Here is a 27,589-nt window from a genome sequence, read left to right on the forward strand (position 1 = left end):
GTATTTATTTAGGTGAGTAACTCAGGCTCACACTGTGGTGCAAAGATTTGACAGACAGGCTTGATTTTAGCACAGTGTGTGTCTGAGGCTGAACGTTGTCCAAGTGAATTGTCCAAAGTGATTGTGCTTTGGGGAGTAGGAGTTGAGCCCTGGGTTATAAATTTAAACAGACTTCACCCTTCATGGGCTCTTCTGCAGCCTGGGTGTGAACCTTTCCATGATGCCCCAGCAATAATGGGCATGTTGACTGCAGGACAACTTCTGGACTAGGGCACCACATGGCAGCCACTAGCAATAGCAATGGTGAACTCTAGTTTTCTCCCTGCTTTGCATTGTTTTTGGAAGCAGAATTATTTGCGTAAAGTGAGCCCCAAAATTTGTAGATAATTTGGGAATGGATGGGAAGAGGAAAGGTCTTGGAGGAAATACACTTTCTTGCTAATAAGATTGGGGAGACAGGGGAGGAAACTGAGCTATTAGTTGGAATTCAATATGACCTCATTTGCACCCTGAGTTTATAGAGGGAGAGTAACGGACTGATTTTCAAAGGTATCAGTATGTCAGTCCCATGGAGATTGGTCACCAGCTCAGTCCTCTATCTCAGACTGCATGCTAATAAGCAGTTTTGTTAATCTCCACAAAAGGCCTGTTGATATCTTTATTGCAACTGCATTAAACCTCTAGACCAATTTGGGGAGAATCCACATCTTAACAACATGGAATCTTTCAGTCATTTAACATAGCATATTACTCCATTTATTAAGTTCTTTAATTCCCCTCAGTAATGTTTAGTAGTTTGCATAGCATAAAGTTCTTTCAATTTTTTTCATTAGATTTATTCTAGGTGTGTGATGCATTTTTATGCTTTTACAGACAGCATTCCTTTTCAATTTCATTGTTGTTTTTTTTCCCACTGGTTTACAGAAACCTAGTTAATTTGGGTTATGTAACAGAGTCTGACTCCATGTTTTAATGTTTGGCTTCTGACTTCTTATAAGCCCCACGTCCCTCTTTCCCTTCTGCCCTGCATCTGGGCGAAATTGATAAGAATGCCCAAGCAAGCCCTCTCCTTTACACATATGGGAAAATCAAACCAGGCAAATCCTCAGCCCTTCCTTGGAAACCTGTCCCACTCTTATACCACTATCAAGACCGACCCTACTCTCTCTGCTTTGCACAAACCTGCTCAGACCGGCCTGTGCCTCCACACTCTCTCTAGGAAAGTCTTGTGTGAATAATAAACTTGCTTTCAAATACTCTAGGTAATTGGAACATCATTGGCCTCAATATCATAACTATTAATTGGGAGAGGTTACATTCTACCTTTCTGGGGTAAACACAAAACAGGGTATATTGACTTTGTATCAAGCAGCTTTCCTTAATTCTCTTGTTATTTCTAATAGTGAATTATTTTGAACTTTCTATGTGTGCAATTATATCATCTGTGAATAAGGTTTACTAGTTACTTTTAAATCTGTTTCTTAAAAATCACTTTTTTTATTGCCTTGTTGAAATACTTAGAACCTCCAAAGTTCAATTTTGAGTAGAACTGGTAGTTGTGGACATCTTGTCTTCTTGCCATTTTCAGGGAGGGGAAATGGTCAATATTTTTCCATGTTATGTTGGCCATTAAGATTTTATTTCCTAGATATACGTCATCAGATTAAGGAAATTCCTGGCTATATCTAGTATGTTGAGCATTTTTATTTTAAGTAATAAATGGATGTGAATTTTATCAAATATGTTTTCTGTATTTATTGACGTGATCATATGATTTATCTCCCTGTTCACTTACTAGGTGAAGTCCACTGGTTGATTTTCAAATCAATCTCCCTGAGTTTTATGTATTATCATTTTTATGTAAAATTAGATTCTGTTGGCTAAGGTTTTATTTAATGTATTCATATCTGTGTTCATAAGAAATACTGGCCCTTTTTTTCCTTTCTTATAAGTCCTTTTCATGTTTTGGTATCAGGGTTTTGCTGGCTCATAAAATAAGTTTAGAGTTGATAAGTTGACTATTTTTTTATTCTTTGGAAGGATTTATGTAAAATTGGTATTATTAATTATTTAACTAGAAGAAAGAATTCACCAGTGAAATCACCTACACTTGAAGTTTTTATGAGATTTTTTTTAATAATGGATTTGATGTATTTAGTAGGTACAGAACTGTACAAATGTTCCATTTCTTCTGGTCTCTTTTTGGTAAATTGTGTTTTTCAAGAATTTGTGCACTGCTCATAAGTTGTCAAGTTTACTGGCATAAACTTGTTTATCATATCCTGATATTATACTTTTGATGTGTTTGGGATCTTGAGGAGTGCCCCTTTTTTATTCTTCATATTAGTCATTTGTGTTCTCTCTCTCTTGCTGTATTAATTAATGCAACTAATATGTTCAAAGAACCAAAGCCAGAGTTTTGCTGATTTTTCTATTTTATTGATTTCACCACATGTTTTTATTACTTTATCATTGTATTAGGTTGGTGCAAAAGTAAGTGCAGTTTAAAAGGTTAAAAACAATTGCAAAAACTGCAATTACTTTTGCACCAATCTAACACTTTCTTTGGATTTAATTTGCTTTTCCTTTTCCAGATTCTTGAGTTAGAAGTATAGATCATTGATTTTAAATCTTTCTTCTTTTCTAATATTTGTATTTAAAGCAATATATATCCCTCTAGGCATTGTTTTGCTGCATCCCATACATTTTAATGTGTTATGTTTTTAATTATTATTTAGTTCTACATATTTTTTAAATTTACCTTGTGATTTCTTCTTAAACCTGTGGGTTATATAGAAGCATGTTGCTTATTTTCCAAATATTTTTCTAGTTATCTTTAATTCCACTCTATAATTTAATTCCATGTTGGTTAGGGAACACATACTTTATGATTTCAGTCCTTTGAAATTTGTTGAGACTTGCTCTATGGCCCAATGTAAACTTTAAAATAATGTCTACTTCTTGTATTTATTCCTTCGGTTGTTGAATGTAATGTTTTATATCTGTCATTAATTCAAGTTGGTTAATTGTTTTCTTAAAATATTTAATATATTCTTTTGCCTTTGAATATGTTATTTATTTTTTATTATTAGTTTCAGATATACAAAACAGCAGTGATTAAATATTTATATATCTCACACAGTGATAACCCCAGTAAGTCTATTACCCATCTGACACTAGACATAGTTATTACAATATTATTGACTATATTCCCTATGCTGTACTTTATATCCCATGACTATTTATAAATTATATTTGACATTCAATCTTATTTTATATTAGTTTCAGGTGTATAGCATAGTGGTGAGACATTTATATAATTTAAGAAGTTATCCCTCCAATAAGTCTAGTACCCATCTATGGACTATATTCCCCATACTGTTCTTTACATCCCTGTGACTATTTTGTAACTACCAAATCTTTAATATCTTTACTCATTTTTTTGTGTGCTTCTTTCATCAGGTATTGAAATGATATCAAGAACTGTGAAGGATCTGAGATTTTATTCTGTTTTGCAATCCAACAAGTTAGCTGGCCACAATTTCAAGCATAGGTTTATTGGTTATTTGAATTTTCTCTTCTGTTAACTGCTTGTGCACATCTTTGCTCATTCTTTATTGGGTGGTTTGTCTTTTTTTTTAAAAAATAAATAAGTATGTTTATAAGACGTTGTTTAGTTTTGTATCAAATAATGTTCCTTTAACACATATATGTGCTGCAAAATAACTTTTTCTAACCCAGGGTTTATTTTAATTTTTCTTATGATATCTTTTATTGAAAAAACTTTACATTTGAACTTAGTTGACTAACTTATTTAGATTTTTCTTCATGGTTTGTGTTTTCTGTATTTCATTTGACGTTTACAAGATTCTTCCTTAACCCCTAGTCATATCATATTTGGCTATATTTTTTCTAAAACTTAAAATTCGGTTTTAATATTGTCTAAAATCTCCCTAGAATTTATTATAGCATAAGAGTTGAATTATGTAAGATTTTTTCTACATTGTTAATCACTTTTAATATTTTTGAAAAATCTATTTTTTCTTATGTATAATGACCATACCTCAGTCAGAATTGAATTTTCATTTATGCTCAAGTGTGTTTGGAACTCCATACGCTATTGTGTTGGTCTGTTTGTCTATCAGTTTCCCTTTATCTGCCGTCTTAATTAGATTATCTTAATTATCTGCTGTCTTAATTAGATATCTTGATAGTTTTTAATATCTGATGGAGCAAGTCATTTCATCTTTGTTCTTAAAAATCTGTTTTCGGCTATTCTTGTCTATGCTTTTCCATATTAATTTTTGGATCATCTTGTCAGGTTTTGTCACAAAACAAATCACTTTGTTGTAATTGACTTAATTTTATAGATTAATTTGGGAGAGAACTGATATCCTTAAATTTTTTCATGTAGGACCATAGCATAGATATCTAGTGATTTAGGTTGATAATGTACTTCAATAATTTTATTTAAACATTTCTCCAAAAAGTTTTGCACGTTTTATTAGATTTATTCCTGAGAATACTGTATATTTGTTGCTATTACATATTTTTTTTTCTACCCCATTTTCTATTGTTATTTCTGGTATATAGTTATGCTCTTTATTTTTACATGTCGATAATTTATTCAGAAATTATGCTAAATCATCATATAAATTTCATACTTTTTATGGACCTTCTATTAGATTTTCTATGTAGGTATCATCAGCAAAGAAGAATAATTTTGTATTTTCCATTCAAATTATTACGTCTTTTTAAAAATAGCATAATGGTGAACAGAAGCCACGATAGCAGGCATTCTTATCTTATTCCTGATAATTAATAATTCTAAAGTTTTATCACTTTAAATGAAGGAAGAAGGAATCTGAAGGAAGTTCCATTCAGTGTTTAGTATGCAAGATATTTTTATTATGAATGTCTACCAAAATGTGTATTTTCCTTCAGCTGTTGACAAATGCATATGTTGAGAGATAGTATGTCTTATCTCCATCATTCTGCTAATATAATGAATAATAATATTAGACATTCTGATATTTGAATTAGCTAATTAATTCCTGGAATAAACCCTAGTTAGGTAAAGTGTATTTTTTTATTCACTGCCAAAATCGGTTTTTCAGGAGTTTTTAAAAATATCATTGCATATATGTACATAAATGAATTGGTCTATTACTTTACTTGGATTGTACCTATCTGGCCTTAGCATGAAGTTTATTTTAATTTTATAAAATAAAAATAAAGGCTTGTCCAATGTTTCTATTTTTTTTTTAAACAAATTTATGATATGGGAATTACTCATTTCTTGAAAGTTTGGTCAAAGTCATCGCTTAAGTTGTTTGGGTCTGATTTCTTTGGGATAAGGTGACTTTTAATTTCTTTAATTGTTTTTGGTTTATTGGGTTTTATCTTCTTGAGTCAGTTTTAGAAAACTATGCTTTTCATCTAAATTTTGACATGAATTTTTTCATATTGTCTTTTATAATATTTGAAATCTATTTTCTTTCTATTTCTCTATTTTTCTAAATGCACTTTTATTCTATGTTTTCAGAAAAAAAGAACACAAAGGTCCCAAATATACATCCATTGTTCTCAGTATTCTGCACTCTAGATCAAAAATCTTATCGATTCATTCTGGCTTTTGATTGACACATTTACAAAAAAGACTGAGTCCAATTTGATGATTTATATTAATTGTGGTTTTACAATAATCATGCCTTTATAGATTTCTTCAATTGGATATTATATTCTTGACAAATTTAGAGAATATTTCTATGATGTCATATAATCATATTTTCATAAAAGTTTCCAGGCAACCTGTTAGTTATAATTAATTAAACTGTAAACTATAAGAAAACGAGACAAGATCTGGAAAGTGAAACATGAAAGTGATAAGGCAATGCTAAGAACCACTTGGGTATATAAACAAAATGAGCAGTCTTAAGAAAAAAGTGATATCTTCTAGATTAATTCTGTTACCAGACATAAACATGTCAAAATTAGCTCTGGAATCTGTTTTGATGAGAAACCTCTACAAATCAATATGACTAAGTTAGCACACATTGATTTGAACAATTTGCTCCTTGGCCAAAAAAAAGATGCTGCTCCCTTTATCTGATCCCCAAATGACTATGTTTCTAATCTCTTGATAACAATGAAATGCTAATTTTTTCTTAGACATTTTATAACATGCCCACATTATCTAGAAAGAAGATTTCTAGGCTACTGCTTCTCCAAACACACAAGACAGGGCACTCTCTTCATCCTAAAATGAATGCATCCATCTCATCAAATTCCTAATCTGAAAAATATCATCAATTATTTTGATCCTTACACAATGACTAGGCATATACGGTACTGATTTGCTTATAATCTCTGAGAATTCCCTGAACTACCCACACATTATTTGATAGCACATGAAAGCAGGTTAGTAAAAATGAATTGGAAAGCTTTTTATGTACCACTTTGGGATTAAACTATTAAAAATTTGGTTAGATGACCTTTGAGATCCGTTCCTCCTCTATGATTTTATGATTATAACAGGTAGTAAACGTGATTTACTTTCAAAAGGAAAGGGTGTGGAGCATCTTACTATTATTTTTCTGCCTGATGAACAAGCTTTTAATTTATATAGTCACATTATCATTTTAAAGAAAAGTGCATTTAAAAATGTTTTTTATTCATCTGCTTTACCTTTATTATCTATACCTTCCCATGATTCTGGCCCCTCTTCTTTATATTTGTTCCCTTTTTTATAAGTTTTTGCATCCATTTGATGCCTTTCTTATGACTGTCCTTGTTTTTGTTATTTGTTTACTTTCATTTAGATGACTTTCCTTGTTTAGAAGGTGAAAAGGCATATTTGCTTTTACTAATGCTCGTAATCTGTGTCTTCCTAGAGTATTTCTATAAAATAGTATACTGTGGATAAAAGTGGGAGAAAAACCTCAGTAAAATTGATGTGTTCTTTCTGAATAATGGTTAAGTTCTATCTCTGCTGGTTGATAATAATTACTAATGTGGTACTCGAGAATAAATGACTTGACATGTGTAAAGCATATATTTGCCATTGAGGCTAGGTCTTAATTAATTGACTGTACAAACAGAGCCACTCCCAGCGTCTTTAGTTAGCACATTGACTTGAGAATCTCTCATGTGTACCCGTTGATACATTAAGCCAGAAGCAAAACTATATAATTCCACCCATGTTCTAAAACCCTTAGAATTCATTTTTGCACATACTCTCCAGTTTTTCTTCTGATATAAATGAATACATCCTTACATTTCCTTTGGGAACTGAGCCCACCCCTGCCAAATATGACTTTCCAATTGTTCCTCTGAGGAATGCTGGGGTCTGCTTCTCAGTTTAGGGGTGGAGGCTCTGCTAGGTAGAGGGATGAGGTTCTGGGAGAAGCATCATTCCCGTACAAGTAACTATCTCCAATGATGAGGGAGTGTCTTCTAGCTGGGAAAGATCCATTTCATGAATCTGGGGGGGCTCATCAGTATTTAGGGACTGGAGATACTCTCTGTCTTCCATATCTGACAAAATCTTATAATTCTGTTTCTTGGAATTTCTCTTTTTCCCAGTCAATATCCTAACTTCCACAACCTTCAAATAAGACGTTGAGAATTAAACCTTCATTGTAATTTAGGTATTTTAAGATTTATTTCTGCCTCTGATTTTTGACTACATCAACACTGTGGCCATAAGGGATTGATTGGTCAGGACAGTCATATTAAACTTCCTAATTCTCTGATCATTCTTGGGACTAAGAATTTAAAACCCTAATTCTGTAATTTAAAAAATAAATGTTCACTGGGATTTTTGGAAGTGAGCACCCCATCCCACAGTCTGTGTGTTTCACAGGCAATTTGTATTATGCAAAGGCAGTCACTACTTGATCTGCCAACACCACAGCTTCAATCAGTGTTTTATCCCAGGTGAACACAGGTAATAATTTAGGTTTCCTTAGATTATCAGTATCCTATCATTTAATGCCACCTGGACTGTCACTGCTCAAAACCAACTAGATCAGGTATAAACCATCTCAGATTCTCAGCCTTGAAAATCTGCCCACAACCATTTCTGGTACCAAGTAGTATATCTCCCAAGGTTCAATGGCAGATAACAGAAGTCTTTCCAGCTAGTTTAAGGGGAAAAAAAAAAGAATATAATATTGGAAGTTTGATGCTTCCAAAATAATGGAATGATCTAGAAAAGCAGTTTTTAGGCTAGGCTCCTAACAAGGACTGCCCGAACATCGCATTCTTTGCTTACCAAGGGGCCTGCTACCTCCTCAGTGGTTTATTAACTGGTCTATCAGGAACCTGATGCCACAACTGTTGCTTTAGGACTTCAATGCTTTCAATGCTTTCCATGCCAGCAAATTGGATGCCTTATGACTTTCCTCTCAAGGTACATGAAGGCTGGTGACCTGTCACTGGGCAGAGAAGCAAATTCTTCTATCACTGTACTTGCAGGCAGAAGGAGCAGAAGTGTGGCCTCCATCTCACTTCCACCTTCTAATTTTCGATAGGGTACTTAAGCTTATATCCGTGGTAATACATTTAGACTTACAGCATTTTTTATAACCAATGTAGAGCAATGACCAAAATTTATTTAACTACTCCCATAGGATGGACACAGGTTGTTTTTGTTTTTCACTAATATAAACAATGCTGAAATCACATCTTTGTACTGGCCTCCTTAGGTACACCCTCAGAGTGTTTATCCAGCACAGAAACAAACGAGTGCAATTTCTGAATCATAGGGCATGCTCATCCTGACTTTTAATAGACACTGCTGAATGGTGAAATTGCCTTCCAGAATGGCTATATCAATTTATTCTCTCACCTATAATGTTTAGCAATACCTAGACAAATTTTTAAATTCTATTTCTTGGGGTTTCACTTTCTTGCCTACAGTTGATACATTCTTGCCAACATTTGATATTATCAAAATTGTTAAAATTTACTAGTTTTGTAGGTAAAACATTCTGCCTTAATGTTTGAATTTGTATATTTCTGATTACATGTGATATTGAGCTTAGAAAATCAACTGAAAAACTACTAAAACTAGTAAGAAAGTTTAGCAAGGTAATTAGCTTACAAAAATAAATCATCTTAGGTGTTAGCAATAACCAGTGAGAATTATATGTAATGGGTAATATGACAAATAATTTTCTGTTTTATTTTGTCTCCAAATAGTGGATATTTTGGCTCTACCTTTCTAATTTTTTAAATCTTTTATTTTCATTTTAAATTTAAATAGAGTATTGGAATACTTCATAGTATTGAACTGAATGGGAATAACTTGCTATAATAAAATTTCAACTGGTAAAAAAAAAAAAATGCTGAAATGCCGCTGGCTAAAATGTTTGTTTTCATGGAACTGCTCTCTTCATAATGAAAGACATGATTTTGAGATTATCTACTTGATAATGAGCTCCAACTTGTGTGATTCTGAGCTTTCTCTTTTCAAAGAGACAATTTTCTTATTGTTGAAGTGCATTCAACAACTGATTTCTGCCTAAAGGTTTCTAGAAATTGTTTTGTTTTGTTTTTGGTATGGTTTTAGAAAATAACAGTTGAATGAAAGTCTTAGTGATCATTTAAATACTCACTGCCCAATTTAACATTTCTATGAGAGTTGTTGCTGCATTTTAGTGGCTCCCATGGCCTATAGGCTACCAAACTGTTTTATAAAAATGATTATTATTATTTCTTACTGTTGGTGGAAAAACAAAATTTATAAACAGGAAGATCAGGTTCAACTTCATCTTTCACCATTTATTGTTTATTGCTTACCTTTTTCTTGTCATGGCTCAATTTTTAAAAGGAGGACTAAAATCACTTTTCATACTGAATGATGTGGACTCGACAATGTCATTGTGTTCAGGTTCTATGGCAAGTTCATCTTTCTCCAAATTTTTTACTACCATTTTTAATACTGATGACTTCTCAATCTGTTTCCAGCATTGATCTCCCTACAGAGATCCAACTCAGATATCTTCAAATCCCTGCTGGAATCTCTATTTGAGTGCCGGACAAACACTTTAAATATACTTTGTCCAACAAATCCCTCAGACTTTATCCTATTGCTGTTGTTTTCAATCTTTACATACAACGTGATCGTTCACTTGGCACCTGATGAATACATGACTTTATCAACTTGAAATGTTTTTTTATCTCTCAATTAAGTAATGCTATGATGTGCTTGTGGCACAGCTGTTTTTAAGAGGTTTTTCACATGTTTTGGGAGGGTTTTGTTTTGTTTTAATCTGCCCAGGCAGACTCTCTCAATTTTGTTGACCTACAATATTGAACATCAGTCCTTTCTATGAATGAATCAATGGGTCAGAAATTCAGGATATAAATCAATTCTGTACTGGATATTTTGTTTAATCATCTTAGGCGAAGGTTTCTCTCTAACAGTGTTCTCTCCTGTGAAATGACCTGTGTCACACATGTAACAACAATCGATCTCACAGAATTTTTCTCTTCTTACTCTACTTGCTCTCCAAGATTGATACTACCTACTCCTGCAACTTTAGTTACTATGTGATTACCAAAGCATCTCAAATTATTTCTCCAGTACTGATAATTCTCTGATCGCTAGGCCAGCATGACCAAATGCTGACTGGACCCTTATACTCAGAGGTCCCATAGGTATCCGGGTTCGCTCATTTCTTCTACACCATTTGCCCACATGTGAACGCTAGAAGCTTTCTTGTCAGCCTTGATTTCTTTGAGTAATCCACTCCCTACGTCAAATCAATCACCAAGTTCTAGTCATCTTCATTCTTACTATCTGTGAATCAGGCCACTTTTATCCATCCTCACTGGCATTAAGTTAATTTAGGTCATCATCTTGTCTTTCCCAGATTTTTGCAATACCATCTAACTGATCTTCCTGCCTCTGGTCTGATTCACCTTCAACCACATTCAACCACATTCACCTTCACCACATTTCTTTTTCAAGCAGAACAATGTTTCTAAGACTCACATCTGATCAATTTATTTTTCTGCTCAAAACCCTAAATCCTTGACATGGTTTATAAGAGGCTTCATGTTGTGTCGTTAGCTTATCTTTAAAGCTGTGTGTTTAACTACCTGCCTTCCACATTTTCCTAGGAACCACTTAGTTCCCCAAATGTTGTGTGCTACCTCTCACCACTGGGGCTCTACCTAAGACAGATTTCCTAATTCCCCTCCTATCACCCTTTATATTTGTTCACTTCCTTTTGATGTCAAGGTCTCTGACCAGCCATTTCGCCTCTTTCTCCCAGGACTTCATGTTTCCCCACTTATGTGATCTAAACACCCTTACTCAGCCTGTATTTTAGCATGTATCACACTGTAGTGTAACAATTGTGATGATTGTAAACCTGAATGTCCCTTTTATTAAATTGTGGGGGACTCAGGACAAGGAGGGAATTGTATTTTATTCATTTTGTAACCCCGGTGCCTAAGATTTTGTTTGGTAGGGTATCCATTAATTATTCACTACATAAAAAAATTAACAAGGATTACCTAAAACATCTGGAAAATATAAAATATTATATGTAAATATTTCAAGCAGTGGTAATAAAGAATACTTTTTGAAAAGAAATAAAATTATTATTAATTAGATATTGCCACTGCTGCCTAATTTTAAACTAAACCCATGAAAGGATATGTTCTTTTGGAGTTTTCTACAGACACTGAAATTCATAAGCTTTTTCTCTTAAAGGAGATTTATAGACTTGAATTCTAACCAAAAATAAAAATTTGCTCTTTATTGTTCAAAATAAAAATTAAATATGCAGAGAAATTCTGTCATAACTCCTAGGTCAGAAACACAGATTCTGTTTATAAAATAGCCTCGTTTTCAAAAGGATGGACTCTGAGGCTATTTTGACAATATTATATTTTTAATGGAATTATTAAATGAGAGGAGAGATACCATTTTCTCCTTTAGAACTACTATTTTGTTTATGTACTCAGCCAAGGTTCAGCATTTTCATTCACATCTTTCCCTTTTCATATATTTTTATTTTCTATATTGCTTACATTCCAATATATTTCTCTCCAACAACATGGCAAGTTATCTCAATTATCTCTTTTATTTTGAGTAGAACATACAAAAGAAATATGGCTTTTTTATTGACAAGTATAGGGAGTGTTGGAAAGGTATTTAGAGGCATTTACCAATAAGAAAATGAATGAATATTCCCCTAAATAAGTGAAGTCACTCAGTGTATAAATCTCATATCTCACATATATGTATGAGTCTCTGAAAATAAAGCAAATGAAAAGAAAAACCAACCAAACAAATAAACGCAAAGTCACAAAATGCTATCCCTGCCAAGTCACCATACAGGGAACCCTACATATAGACGTGGTCTACCTATATGCCCAGACCATCCCCCAAGCCTCTAGGTGCACTATTCTAACAAACAAACAAACAAACCAACCAAATTAATGGGAGAAAGAAAAGTTCATTAAGCAGAATAGTTGTTTTAATTTACTTTCCTCATAGAGGAAAGAGTAGTTATGCCCAAAACATAGAAGCAGGGCAACCTACAAGGCTAACATCTAGGGAATAGCAACTTTTGGAAATTAAAAGCACAAAAGCAGAAAAACATTTAGAAGATAAATTTGAGGAGATTTCATAGAAAATAGAACAATAAGGCATGGAGATGAAAAATATGAAGTCTGATTTAAAATATGTAGAATTGATACAGGTATAAGAATATTTTTATCTCCATCCATCTTCTTCAGGAATCTATTGCAGGTATTTCTTCATCAATATAGGATCCAAATCAAGAGAGAGTAATATGTGGAATCTGGGAAACAGAAAACCTCACTATTGGTGAGACGTGAAGGAAATTCCCAGGATAAAGGTGAAAGATAATCCCGGATGTAAGTACATCAGACTTCAGACCAGCCAGCCCACATAGAATCACGACAAAAGGTTCCAAAAGAGAATCCAAGGAAAAAAATAAGAAGCTGAAATAGTAAATTATCTAATGCATATGGATGTTTTCAGAGACTTAAGAGTTCAAGAGTTTGGGGAAATATTAGTCTTAGAGTCTCAGTTAAGGTTAGCACAAAGAAATACAGCCACTCTCATGACTGTTTAGGGATAATTAACAGTCAAACTCCACTTATGATAGATATATATTCTGAGGAAAATGTTGTTAGGCAATTTCATCATTGTGCCGACATCACAGAGTGTACGTACACAAAACTAGATGGCAGAGACGACTACTCACCGAGGCTATATAAGTATGGTATTGCCCTGGGCTTCAAGCCTGTACAGCATGTTACTGTACAAACACGAGATTAAATCAAGCCCGAGAGAAAATGATGCAATAAAAAGATGCAGTAAACATGAGATAGATGAGGTTGTTGTCAGTGTCGCATGGCATACTGTTTCTGTTTCACAGCAAACTTTTTTTATAAGTAGAAAGAGTACACTCTAATGATTAATAAAAGAATAGTATACTAAATGCATAAACCAGTAACAATCAATTATTACCATTATCAAGTATTATATACTCTATCTAATTGTATGTGCTATACTTTTACACGACTGGCAGTAGGTTTGCTTGCATCCCCACAAATATGTGAGCAATGCGTTACACTATGACCTTACGACGGCTACAATGTCACTAGGTAATGGGAATTTTTCAGTTCCATTATAACCTTATGAGACCACTGTGGGATATGTGGTCCATTGTTGACCACAATGTGATTATGTGGTGTATGACTGTATTGCAATTAACCCACACATATTGTAGGACAAGCTGGGAAGTCTAGAAGGAGCAATAGAGATTAGAGAATAAAGCCACTAACCTGACCTCCTAAAGCCCTGATACAGGTGGACAGGTTGGAGCTTGTAGGAAAATCTGAGAAGCCAAGTATAATCCAGCCACTGAAGTGGGTTCCTGAGAGGAGAGCTTGTGAAGAGGTCTATAGGAAGTTCTTCTATGTAAATACCTCATCCGATGGTGGACCTGAAGTCACTGTTGTTCAGAAGAGCCAGTAGTCTAAAAGGAGAACTGGACAGGATGCAGAGGAAAGCAAACCCAATGTGCACCTGCCAAGCACCTCTGTGTTTGTCTCTCATAATTCTGTCCATAAAGGGACCTTTGAAAACTAGTGCTCAGTGCTTCATCTCCACCTTCAAGATCTTACGTAAGTTTCTCTTTTGACCAACTCTAATCTGGAACCATACAGAAAAATGAATTCTGGAAAACAATTCCCAGATTCACCAAGTTAACAGAACAATATAACATAGGCAGATAGAAGAGGTTTAAAAAGCAAATAAAGGAAAACAATCCTTGGCAACTATTAACTCCACGGGAAGAAACATTTATATAAGAAACACATATAAGCAGAGCATTTCCCATGACTCATCTCTGAATATATTTTCATAATCATCATAAAACTATCTGACATATTGATTTAACCACAAATCAGAACTACATTGAATGAATGGGAGAGAGGAGGATATTTGTGTAGAAAGCAAGATTTGAGACTTATATCCCACAATTGGAATTTAGAATATAACAAGTAAAACTGAAACTTCTTTCTTAAAAATCAACAAATAATAGTATGATAATTTTGTATAGACTTAAGAATATAAATGCAAGGAAACATCTCCCTAAAAGAACTGAGATTGTTTTTTGGGGTGATGAGTGATGGAACAGGAGATAACTTGTTGTTTGTTTTCATAAGGCATAGAGAACCATTTGACTTTTCATACTATGTATGGGTATAAGTAATAATGTCATAAAATGGAACGTTTATAAAGTAAGTATTATATTTGGAAGATAATGCTATAATTATACATATGAGCAGAGTTAAAGTTATAACAAGAAATATCTAGGACAATTTTAAGATGTAATCAATGTAAAAGGGGTCTGTACCCAAATCAGTGAAGAGAATATCATAAGAAAAATAGGGATTAATAAAAATGTTACAGGTAATAAAACATTTCAAATTCTTTAAAGTGAAATTGCCATATATAGGTGACATTAAGCTTTTAAGGGAAGCTCAACAATTTCATCCAACCAATGAGTAAATTCCATTAAGAACTCACTGGTTGAAGAGCATTTACTTTGTATAATAAAACAATAGTAGAGAACCATGCACAATTATAACTTTATTTTGTAAATGTATTTCTGTGCTTCTGCTAATAGCTCATTATAGAAAATTGAAATATGAATTACTTAGTTGCCTTAGAGCAGTAGCTAGCACACAATAGCTAATACATTGGTTTGTTCTGTTTGCAATTTTGAGGGTGACTTAAGTAACGCTGAACACACTATGTTTTAATTAACCTCAACTAACCATTTAGAGAATCCGTCTGATAGTGAGAGTTTCAAATATGCAAACAAATTCTTGAGATGTCTGTCACTGAAATAACCACAGGTTTAGCCCAAATGGTAAGAAATTTGAGGTCAATGTTTTTGGGATAAATGCTTCAATTAATCAAATAATTATTCTAGGCTCTCTTGAGTCTAATGTTTAAAATATTCAGGAGATCTATAATAAAGGATTAGAATATGCTCTGAGAGTAGAGAAGTATTTCCATTTATGGACACTTAAAAATTCATTGAACAGATAGAAGTTACTAACGTAATTTTCGGTAGGTTTTTCCCAAACCATATGATCAATAAACAATATGAAAATTGAGGCACAATTTCAGATTGTGACTTATGAATTCTGAGACAATATGAGAATTTTTAGGATTCTAATCAATGGGTTAAAAAACATTCCTAGAAACACATTGGACAATATTCTTGCTTGAAATCCTTGAAGGTTATATTTATAAGGATATGGACCCTTACATTCCATGGTTACATCCTTGTACATTTTACAAGGGTAAAAAAGTGAATTAATCTGGAGGGAGAGTAGAGGGGGAGAGGGAGGGATATGGGGGCAAAGGAGAAAGGGAGAGGGAAAATACAACATATATTCAGAGAGAACTAGAACAAAGTATCCAAAGAAAAAATAACTGTGTGACTCCTGATGGATATCCAGTTTCTTGTGTTAGATTCTTAAGCAGCCAGTCTGTTTCCTGACCTTAAATTCCACAGATACCCAAACATCTTCCCAATATATCCCACTCCAGCAACGCCTGTGCTAGAGTGATCAACCATCTCAATTTTCCTGGAACTGTCCCAGTTTTAGCACAAAAAGCTCTGCATTTTGGGGAACTCCCCAGTTCCAGACAAACTGGGACTTACACTGTGTATTTTCCCCTTAAAGTAATGTGATGTGGGTTTTGGAAACTTCCAACTAGGAAAGGTTTGATTAAGGCAGACATTTTAAGCCACATGCCACTGATAAATGTCTATTGTATCCAAAACCTCTCTTACGCATCTTCCCTTCTGTTTGGTTCTATCATTTAAAACTCAGGACATTGTATAGCTGTGGCAGGAGTGTTGCCATCACTTAATCCAAGAGATGGGTTAACTGTAAGTAAAGAAGGCATTTAGATTGGGATGATCCGTGTTGAGAGGAATTACTCTCAAAGGACTAATCATTAGAGTAGGCTGCAATTTTCAATGTCTTCTAAATTATAACATTAGGTCACAGAAATGTTTTGAGTGCAAATTTTATCAAGCAATTCACTGTACTAAACTAATGTTCTTTTTCCTTTCACACTTATAGCGAAGAAAATGTTTTGCTCTTCATGTGTATATATGTTTAATCAGGGAAATTGTGATTTTAAATTGGTTTTCTGCCCCCAAAATCATTTGACTATCAATATTTGCAGCTAATATCGTTTAATAACTGCATGGTCTGCAAGAGAGGTCAATCAATGCCAGAAAGGAGAAGGTCATAAAGTAGCTGAAGAGATGATTACTTAAGAAATGACAGCCACATCAGCTTGAGCAGCAGCAGACAGACCACCCAGCGTCTGCCTCTCAGCTGTGGTTCCCCTCACCCACACCCAGTTTGAGAAAAGAAATGATGACAGCCTAGTTAAGAGGCACAGCCCTCACCAATAAAAAGACTGTCAGCAGCTTTGCAGATGGGCTCAGAAATGCCGCTTCGCCTATACAACATGTATCTCACGCCAAATATCCCTAACTTTCTACGTCTCTATTAGGGTTATCAGTAAATGAAGAGCAGTGGGAACCTAAAACATTTATGATCTACTGTGACTGTCTTGTATCCCTATAGCTCTTTTATGAACATTCTATTTGATCTTCTCAATAATCTGTGAGAGGCAATAGAGTTAAAGTTATTCTACTTTGTTTTTCAGAAACCAAGAAATTTCTGTTGTCTTGCTCAGTGAGTACCAGTGTTTTATTACTATTAGCATAATTGAGCAATTATGTCAGGCACTGTGGGGTAAGTGCTTTAAATGGATTATCTCATTTACCTTCACAGAACCACTATGGAGTACATAAGATTACTGTTTCTAATTTAGAGATGAGAGGACTTGGCTCAGAAGGGTTGTAACAAGTAGTCCAAGGAGAGCCAGAATTCAAGCCTGCAGTGTAGAATCTATGCCATCCACCTAGTCTTGGCCCTACAATATAAATCGATAGTTTTGAATGCCTACTGCTAAAATTATTTTGCTTTGGGCCTGGGTGGTTGGCACCAATCTAACTAGTCTTAGATTGTTGTCCTATGAACTTAGGCTAATTATTTCAATATTTATCAAACAGACATTTATTGAGACGTTAATATGTACCTGGCACTATTATAAGTTTTGAGAAAATATTAGTTTAAAAAAGTCATGTTTTCTCTATTAAGATGGTTATATTATTTGCTTTTCTTCAATTTTTCTTAATTAGTCATGCAAGGATGCTGTTTTCGTTTCTGCATGTGGTCTCCCATATGTGACTGGTAAGACGATAGTAGAAATCCAGGGGCTAAAAGTCACTGACAGGAAGCTTGGAATTTAAAAGAACTTTAATAAATATGCATAAGACAACAGGAGAAAGGACTTGTCAGACTGTGAAATGATTTGTGTTTGGAAGATCACTTATATCCCACTCCTCACAATTCTCTGTAGAAAGAACCTACACTTGAATAACTCTTGACTTCTCTCTGCTTCCCCACTCACCTTTCCCCAGAGTTTCTGAATTTGGAAGGAGGAACTTGGAGTGTTTGGCTCAATTTCCTCTGCATTTGGTTTGGGATCGTGTTGTCTGCTGAGTGGGTGCCTTTGAGTCTACTTTTCTTCAAAATGAGCTCAGCTAAGGGAGGAGGTTCTGCTGCTGGGTGCAGAGGCCTGTGGGTGTCCTGAATTACCAGTGACTGGTGGGTGAGTCTGCACATTCAGGGGTGCACTGTCACAGCCCATTGGGCCTAAAGCTGATGCTCATCCTCTAATGAGTTTTTATGATTAAAATGCAGGTGTTTGGATCTCCCATTCCTGCTTCTTTCTCTTAATTTTGTCTGAACTTGGGAAGGTAAAAGGTGTTTTGCATTAACCTCTTAAATCCCAACAATTGTCAGAGAAGAATCCATGGACCTGTGTCTTCTCTGTATCTATTAATGCTATATCAGAACTGTCTATCAGTTTGCTAGCTCCCTCACTAGACAGACCAACCTATTAATTTCTAGTACATACTATGTACACATATATATCAAGTCCTTAAAAGGTGCCCAGTAAATGTTTGTTGACCTGAAAAAAATGAATGATTGGTCTTTAGTTCTTCTCATTTGTAATATGAAGAGGTTGGATTAATTTCTCAATTCCAATGAGGATCATCCTGAGATTCTGAGTGATACATGGGTTTAAAAAAATGCAGGAAAGACTCACACTACTAGTCAAGATAGAGTAACAGGGACTGAATTAACTGACCTGCCGCAAACAAATAGAAAACTGGTCAATATGTGTGAGAGAAGGATTTTCACATGTTGGACAACTGGTAGTAACTGATCCTTAAGAACATAGAAACAAACAAGGTGAGCCCTGCAATGACGCCAGCTTACAGGCTACAGGGTAGGAGCAGTGTATTAGTAAGAGTTTCCTAGAGAAACAGAACCAATAGGATGTGTATGTATATAGAAAAAGACTTATTTTAAGGAATTGGCTCATGCAACTGTGAGAGCTTGCAAGTCCAAAGTCTGTAACGTGGGCCTGCAGGCTCGAGACCCAGGAGAGCTGACGTTCTAGTTGCAGTACAAAAGCTGGTAGGCTGGTGACTCAGGAGAGATGATGGTGAAGATGAAGTCCGAAGGCAGCCTCTTGGGGACTTCCCTTTTTTGGAGGGAGGCCAATTTATTTGTTTTATTCATGCCTTCAACTGACCAGATGAAACCCACCCGTATTATGGAAGACAATCTGCTTTACTCAAAGTTCACTGCTTTTAGTGTTAATCTCATCCTCAAACACCCTCCAAGTTGACATAAAATTAACCATCATAGATGGTGAACCCACACAGAGCCTGGTGATCCTGTTCAGTTTAGGAGACAGCTAATAGGAACCAAGGTAGGTAAAATCTGTGGGGTAGAGTACTGGAGAGGAGAGTGCTGCAGGGAGGGAGAAAAAGGGCTCCTATGTGTGCTGGTGGGACTTCCCTAGTCTTTTGCTGAGTACTTATCTGAACTTGCATGAAAGAAAAGTGCCTGATGCCAGGAAAAGTGCCATCAGAAAAAGTAGGCAGAACAATTCCCAAAGCTCACACATGCTGGAAATAATTTGTTCTCACCAGCCAGAGTGAAAAGTTATATATATAGGGAACATCAGGTAGAATCTCATAAGGATATTGCCTTGTGGGATAAAATGAGTCCCAGACTAAAGGCTTATTTGGACCAACTCTAACAAAAAGCTTAACAAAAGCAAACTGGAAAGGGTCCGACTTACACCAAAACTTAACTTCATGTCAGGTAAAAAACACAGAACATTATTTAAAGATCTAAAACAATATCTAGCAACCAGCAGTGTAAATATCATGTCTGGTTTATATCAAACATTACCAGGCATGAAGAGAAATATGAAAAATACAACCAACAACAAGGAAAAAAATCAACCAATGGAAATAGATTCAGAAATGATATGTATATGATTTAACTTATAGATAAGAATGTTTAAACAACCATTATAAATATGCCCCATATGTCCAAGAAAATATAAGAAAACATCATGATGAGAAGAGAACTGGAATCTATAAAAAAAAGGACCCAAATAACTTAGGTCTAGGTGAAAATTTCTCAGATTTGATACCAAAAGCATGATTCATAAAAGAAAATATTGATAGATTAAACCTTATCAAAATTCAAAATCTTTTCTCTATGAAAAACCCTCTTAAGACGATGAAAAGACAGCTACAAACAAACTGAGAGAAAGTGTTTTCAGATTACTTAACTGACAAAGGACTTGTATTTATAATATATAAAGAGCTCTGAAAACTCAAAAGTAAAAAACCCAAACAATCCAATTAGAAAATGGGCAAAAGACAAGGAAAGACATTTCACTGAAGAGGATATGCAGATGGCAAATGAACACACACAAAAAGTCTTTAACATCTCAGTCCCTGGGACAATGCAAACTAAAACACAAAGAAATATCAATGCATACCTATCAGAATCTTAATGGATACACACACACACAGACACACATACACACACACACGTACATATAATCTCCAAATGCTTAGGAGGATGTGGAGATACTGGATCAGTCAAACACTGCTGGTAGCTATATAAAACAGCACAGACATCCTGGAAAATACTTTCATAGTTTTTTTTTTTAAATTACACATGCACTTACCATATGATTCAGCAATTGCACTCCTGAGCATTTATCTCTGAGAAATGAAAACTTATGTTCACACATCCATGTGTACATGAGTGTCCATAGTAGCTTTATATATAATAGCCAGAAACGTAAAACATCCCAAATATCCTCCAGTGAGTGCATGATTACACAAACTGCCTCATCCATACCGTTGGGTATTACTCATCAATGAAAATTAAAATAAACTATTGGTCCACTTAGGTGGGTCTCCAGGGACTGTGCTGACAAAAATAAGTAAATAAGTAAATAAGTCAATCAATCAATCAATCAATCAATCAATCAATCAAATCACTCTCTAAAGGTTACATACTTTACAATTCCATTTTTATGGGCAATTTTTTTTTTTGAAATGATAAAATTATAGAGATGGAAAACAGATTAGTGATTGTTAGGGATTAGAGATGGGGTGGGAAGAAGGAGGTCAGTGTGGCGATGAAAGGTTAGCAGAGGAATCATTGTGATAGAGCTGTTTTATATGTTGGTTATAATGGTGATTACGTGAATCTACACGTGGGATAACAATGTCATAGGACTAAATACACCAACACACACAAATCAGTGCATGCAACACTATTGACATTTGAATTAGTCTGGTGGACTGCATCAGTGTCAATTTCTCAGCTGTGCTAGTGTACTATAGTTATACAAACTGTGGACCCGGTGAAGGGTCCCAGGGATCTCTCTGTTTCTTACAACTGGATGTAAATCTGCAGATGTCTCTAAAAGTTTAACTAAAAGAGAGACCCAACTTTCAACAAATAAGTGTAGAGAGCATTCACTGTTATGAGGACTGCTTAAGGAAGTTCTTAGGAAGTAAAACAACACTTGGATCTACGCATAAAAACGAATAGTGTCAGAAATGGTAATTTTATGGGTAAAAATAACATATTTTTCTCATTTTAAATTATTTTAAAGGATATTTGAGTGTTTAAAGAAAAAGCAATAGTGTGGTGTGGAATTAGTAGCATATGCAGAAGTAAAAGGTCTGACAACAATAGTACAAAGGCCAGGAGAGGGAAATGAAGGCATAATGAAGGTATAGTGTTGTAAGATTCTTATGCTTTTGTGAAGGGGTGCAATGTTATTTACAATTAAACTCTAATAAATTCAAGATGCACATTTTAAATCTAATTGCAACCACCAAAACCAACCAAATCAAAATAGATAGCTAATAATCCAATAGAGAAGATAAAATAAAAATTTTAGAAATTTAATTAATTCCGAAAACCCCTCAAAATTAGATAAAAGGAAACAAAGAGAAGATGAAGCAGAGAAAACAAATAGCTATACTATAGATTTAAACCCAATATTATTAAAAATTAGATGAAATATAAATGATTTAAACAATCCAATTAAGTGTATACAAGTAACAAATTATGTTGTGTAATGTCAATTATACCTTAATTATTAATTTTAGAAAAAGGGAAATCAGAGATTGTGAGATTGGATTAAAAAAAAAAAGACCTAAATAAGTGCTCTTTACAAGAAACTTTAAATAGAAAAGCGCAGATAAGTTAAACATGAAGGAAAAAAAATAGATTAGAAAAAGAAAGATACCTCATGCAAAAACTAATCCGAAGAGAGCTTGAATGCCTATATTAATGAATGCAAAGTAGATTTCAAAAGAAATATTATCAGAAATGAACAGGAACATTTCATAATTATAAGGGATAGATTTAATCATAAACAGATACAAATTTTAAATATATATGCCAATAATTTCAAAACATCTGAAGCAATAACTGTGAGAACTGAAAGGAGAAATGGACAAATCCACACTGATAGCAGAGATTTCAACACTTTTCTCTCAGTAATTGATAAAACAGGCACACAAAATCATAAAATTATAGAAGACTTGAAGAGCAATATCAAACACAAGTCAGCATAAAAGCTGTAGGAAAAAAAATTCTGTACCCACACATATAGACCCTAATTTAGAACATAAAACAGATCTTAATAAATTTAAGATGATTGAAATCATATAGACTACAATGGAAGTAAACTATAAATCAATAATAGAAAGATATGTGGGAAATTCCTAATTACATTTTACCTAATTAAATTTTAAGGTAAAGCAGTGTTTAGTGGGAAATATATACATTAAATGCTTATATTAGAAAAAAAGAAAGGTCTCCAACAAATGGTCTAAGTCTTCACCTTACAGAGCTAGAAAACGTAGAGCAAATTAAATCCAACATAGGGGATGAAATAATAAAGATAAGATCAGAAATTTATAAAATTAAAAACAGGAAAAACAATAGAGAAAGTCAATGAAACCAGCTGGTTATTTTAAAAAATAAATAAATAACATTGACAAACCTATAGCCAAGACTGATCAAGGAAAAAAAAATGCGAGAGGACATATTACAAATATCAAGAAAGAAAGACCCTAGTGACCTACAGACATATTTTTTTGGCCTGCTCTTGGATTCTTTGATTATTTTATATTATTTCATTACATAGTGGACTTGCTCACATAGCTTTTAAACTTTTTTTTAGTAATTTCCCATGCGCTTACAGTATATATCTTTAGAAACCAAATTTAAATATTATGTTGCTTCATATATAATGTAAGAAGCTTACAATAGTGTGTTTCCAATCCCTCCTTCCCTTTCGTGCTACAGTTCTCACATATTTTACTTTTACATGTGCTACAAACTCATAATGTGTTATTATTTTTACTATAGATAGTAAAATTACCATTTTTAGCGTATAGTTCTGTTAGTTTTGACCAATGCTGTCATGTAGCCTCCATAATCAACACATAGAACAGCTCCATCACCTCACTTCCCCCAAATGTCCCCTTGTGTTTTTGTAGTAAATCTCTCCCTCCACTCCCAGTCCTAGGCAACACCAATCTGACTTCTGTTCCTTAGGTTTTGCTTTTTCCATAATGTCATGTAGGTGGAAATACAGACTCAAGCCTCTGACTTCTTTCACTCAGCATGACGCTTTTGGGATTCATCCGCGTTGTTACGTATGCTTGTAGTTCTTTCCTTTTTATTGCTAAGTGGTATTCTTGAAGTGCTTCTTGAGAGAGCATGATAGGCTAGAATAGGCGATTAATGCTTCATGGAGGACACAAGAGGAGCAAGATTTTGATGAGTAGTGAGGATTTGATTAGACTGAATATTCCTAATTGGTTTGCTGAGGTTCAGGGGTGCTCCACAAAAGGATTCGAGATATGTCTAGGATATCAGTGCCTCTCCTTGCCCCACCTGAACTCATCGCCACAACCTAGAATAATACCCCACTGTACCTGACTGCCATCCTAGGGAGAAGTCACAGGGGAAATTTCCAATTTACCAATGATAAATCATGTATTACTGGATTTACCTGGAATTGATCAAGATTACATTTCCTAACACCAGCAACAATGGGGATTCAAAGTAGATCTCTTATTGCTTTGTAAAAAAAATAATAGTAATAAAGTTTGCACATCTGAATATAAGTCTTTAACTTTTGCGCACTCTCTACCTCTATTCTGGGAAGTCATTTAAGTTGTTAGTCGGAAGAGAGATCTGTGGGTCATAATTTCAACTTTCTATCAGTTCCTTATGGTGTTTTGCCTCAATTTCTCTATTTGTAAAAGCAAATTTGGCGTTTTTTCCTTCTCGTACACTAATGCTACATGGGGTGAGGACACCATGTGGTTTCAGTTTTTCAGAGTGCTGGGTCAGCTGTGTAAGTTTCGTTGTCCGCCTTACAGATAGAAGGGAATTTTAAGTATGACTTTTCCTGGACTTGGCATTCATTTTCCAAGTTTTTGCTTACTTGGTGCCTTATAATATGGTAATGTATTCGTGTAACCTTGGGAGAGACATATATTCAAGGTAGAGGCTTATATGGAAAATACTTCTTAGAAAATAACGTGATGCACGGCCTCACCTTTGTAATATGAATACCCTAAATGTGCTGAGTCCTCAGGGTTGAAAGACACTAAATCGTCCACTTGGGCACCTGCAATTAAAAGCTGTTAATGTCTGACGTTCAGGAGATGCTTCAGTTGACTTGGTTAGGATTGGCCCCTAGCTGGATGGGAAAAGACTTCCTTGTACAGAATGTTCCCTGCCTCCATTCAAGGAGGGAGGCCAGCCAGAGGAACTGGCTGTTTATTTTTGAGCCCATGTAAAAGGAGCTCATGAGTAGACACCTCCTGCTGGAGGCCAAGCCTGGCAAAGAGGTCATCTTTGTTGCAAGTGGCTGAGGAATTGCCTCCCCTGCTGATGATTGGGGATATTTTTAGCTACAAGCTGAAACTTTTCATTCTTGAAATTATTTTCATTTCCACTCAAAGAGGCAAACTGCATGAGTCTGGGGGAAAAAAAACAAAATAGGAGGCATACGCGCTAATAGGAGCCGTGTGTCCGTGTAAAAAGAAACCTGATGAAATTGCTTCCCCTGGTGCTGACAACTTGGTCCTGGCACCAGGGTGGCTCTAATAGCTGTAGGCTAAAAGAATCATTTCCATAGTGCAGCTCATAATGATAATGTAAATTTCACTTAAGTATACATGATTACAGAAAATTGCACAGAATTGCAACAGACTTTGTGCTGTACTGTTTATGGAGCAATATAGATTTACCAACTTTCTTTTTCTTTTTTTCCTAAATTCAAGGGAAGGCAAATTATTTTGACTCCAGGAAAGGATAAAGGTCTAGAGCATTGTGTTAATGTGTATTAACTTTCTAACTCAGGCTTGCTCCACATGTGCTGAGTGCTAACAACGAGATGGAACCGTTATTTACCAACTGCAGAGACTCAGTTTGAATGAAGTGTTTTATAAAGTCTCAATAAAGTCACCAAGAGTCCTCATTTTATACACACATTCACAGCAGATGGAAACTCTTCAAAGGTACTCATGGTTGAAGAGTTGCATGAAGATAAAGTCTAGAGCATCTGCTTTGCCATGAACTCCTGAACCTACCACGTGTACGTCTATTGAGGCACTTCCTTGCCCCATCACATACGTATAACCATTGTTTATATACATGCTGAGTATCACTCCCCTCTTCTGTGTTGCTAAAGAACAAGCACTGTTTTTCTCATTGAGTGTATTTCTCATTGAACTGAAACTCTATACATTACACCTAGTCTTCAATAACTGTTTGTCTAATTACATTGAAATGGAGTAGGATGATTTCTTATATTAAGTAGCATGAACTACTTAAATAATTATTAAAATCTTATTGTATTCTTCTGATTAAAATCTTATTATGTTCTTATAATGGCAGGGCAATCTGTCAGGTGCGGCACAAGGAGATGTCAGGTACTGTAATGTGCTTGTGGAGTTTTCTGACAGCTGGCAGGAACACCTGAAACAAAGGAAAAGGAATCAACCTTATCAAAGGGATTACTGCCCAGTCACTCATTTAGTCTTCCCTGAAAGAGATATTTTAATTCGCATTTTACAGATGAGAACATTGAAATTCAGAGAGGTTAAATATATTTCCCAAGCTCATGCAGCTAGGATTGGACTCCATCTCTGTCTAAATCCCTACCCTAAGTGTCTTCCACCACTGTGCCATGTTCTCTGAAGAAGACGAATGTCTTAACTGCGTCCAGGGACAGGATCAAGCCTCCATTTCCATTCCATTTCACTTTTCCTAAATGCCATTAACCAAGCTATTTTCAGAGACAGGACTATAGAGTACTGACTTAATCATAGTTCAGCCAAGGATCCAAGATGAACCCCATCCACTTTTCTATGTATTGATGATTGACTCATATTATAGGAGATTCCTGAGAGTCATAGAGGCCTATAGCATATAGCTGGTTGACTCTCACCTTTCCCTGTGTGTGCTCTCTGATACAACTGCTTCTGATAGGTTTTGGTGAATAATAACATTCCTTGGTGGTAAGAGGAACAGACACTCGTGCTGAAGTTAGGCAGAAAGAGTTTCTGTGGGTTTGATGGGATTGAGCAGTCAGGAGAAGCAGAGAATAAGGACGGAACATCAAGTAGATTATGCACAGTTTCCTGCTAACGGGCGTACTTCTCTGCCACTCCACTCAGCACATCCATTGCTCCCAAGACATACTGTAGTTCGCACATTCGTTTTCCAGGTACAAAAACAAAAGGCGTTGCGTAATTATACCCAAACTAGTTGAAATTATGATGTCATATGTGAGTGTTTATAAATATTTCTAGACCTTCCAGCTTGCTTGGTAATTAGACTTGGAGTTCTTAAGAGAATCTGTGATCTTTGAAAATACTTTCCAACAGTATTTGTTATTGGTGCCATATGAAACAGAGTGTGACTGAAATGCACTGTGACTTTTGCAGCATTTTGGCTTTCAGACAGCATTCCTCAGGTATGTATGAGCATTGCCAACAACTAAGTCTGGGAGTTGTTTGAACTGAAATGACTAAAACTACATACTGATTTAAAATAAGTACAAATTTGAGGTATGAAAATAGGATTCATATATTGCCTTTTCACAATCATAGTAGATACTTCAATACCTCTTGCATGGGTGAAGAACCAGTGGAGGTGACAAAGCATAGGTAAAGCGGGGGTGGGGGTGAGGCTTGTACCAGTCTGTCAATGACATGGAACCCTGTGTTCCTTGATGAGTTTACTCCCTCTGAGGCTTTCCTTCACAGCATAATGATGTTTGCAAGTGTGAAGTGATCATTTTGGGAAACTTGAATACAATAATAAAGTGAATTTATATTCATATTCTCCCCCGAAAAACTTTCAAGCAGAAAGACCATTTCTTATTTATCTTTGTGTGTATTCTTTGATACCTATAATACGATTCTTGAAATCCTGTGTTTCTACCTTTACTAAATTTTTGCATGCTGCTTAGTTGAGATTTGTTGCTCAATAAACA

The sequence above is a fragment of the Rhinolophus ferrumequinum genome, chromosome 10 (assembly GCF_004115265.2).
Source record: "Rhinolophus ferrumequinum isolate MPI-CBG mRhiFer1 chromosome 10, mRhiFer1_v1.p, whole genome shotgun sequence".
In the NCBI taxonomy this organism is placed as follows: domain Eukaryota; kingdom Metazoa; phylum Chordata; class Mammalia; order Chiroptera; family Rhinolophidae; genus Rhinolophus; species Rhinolophus ferrumequinum.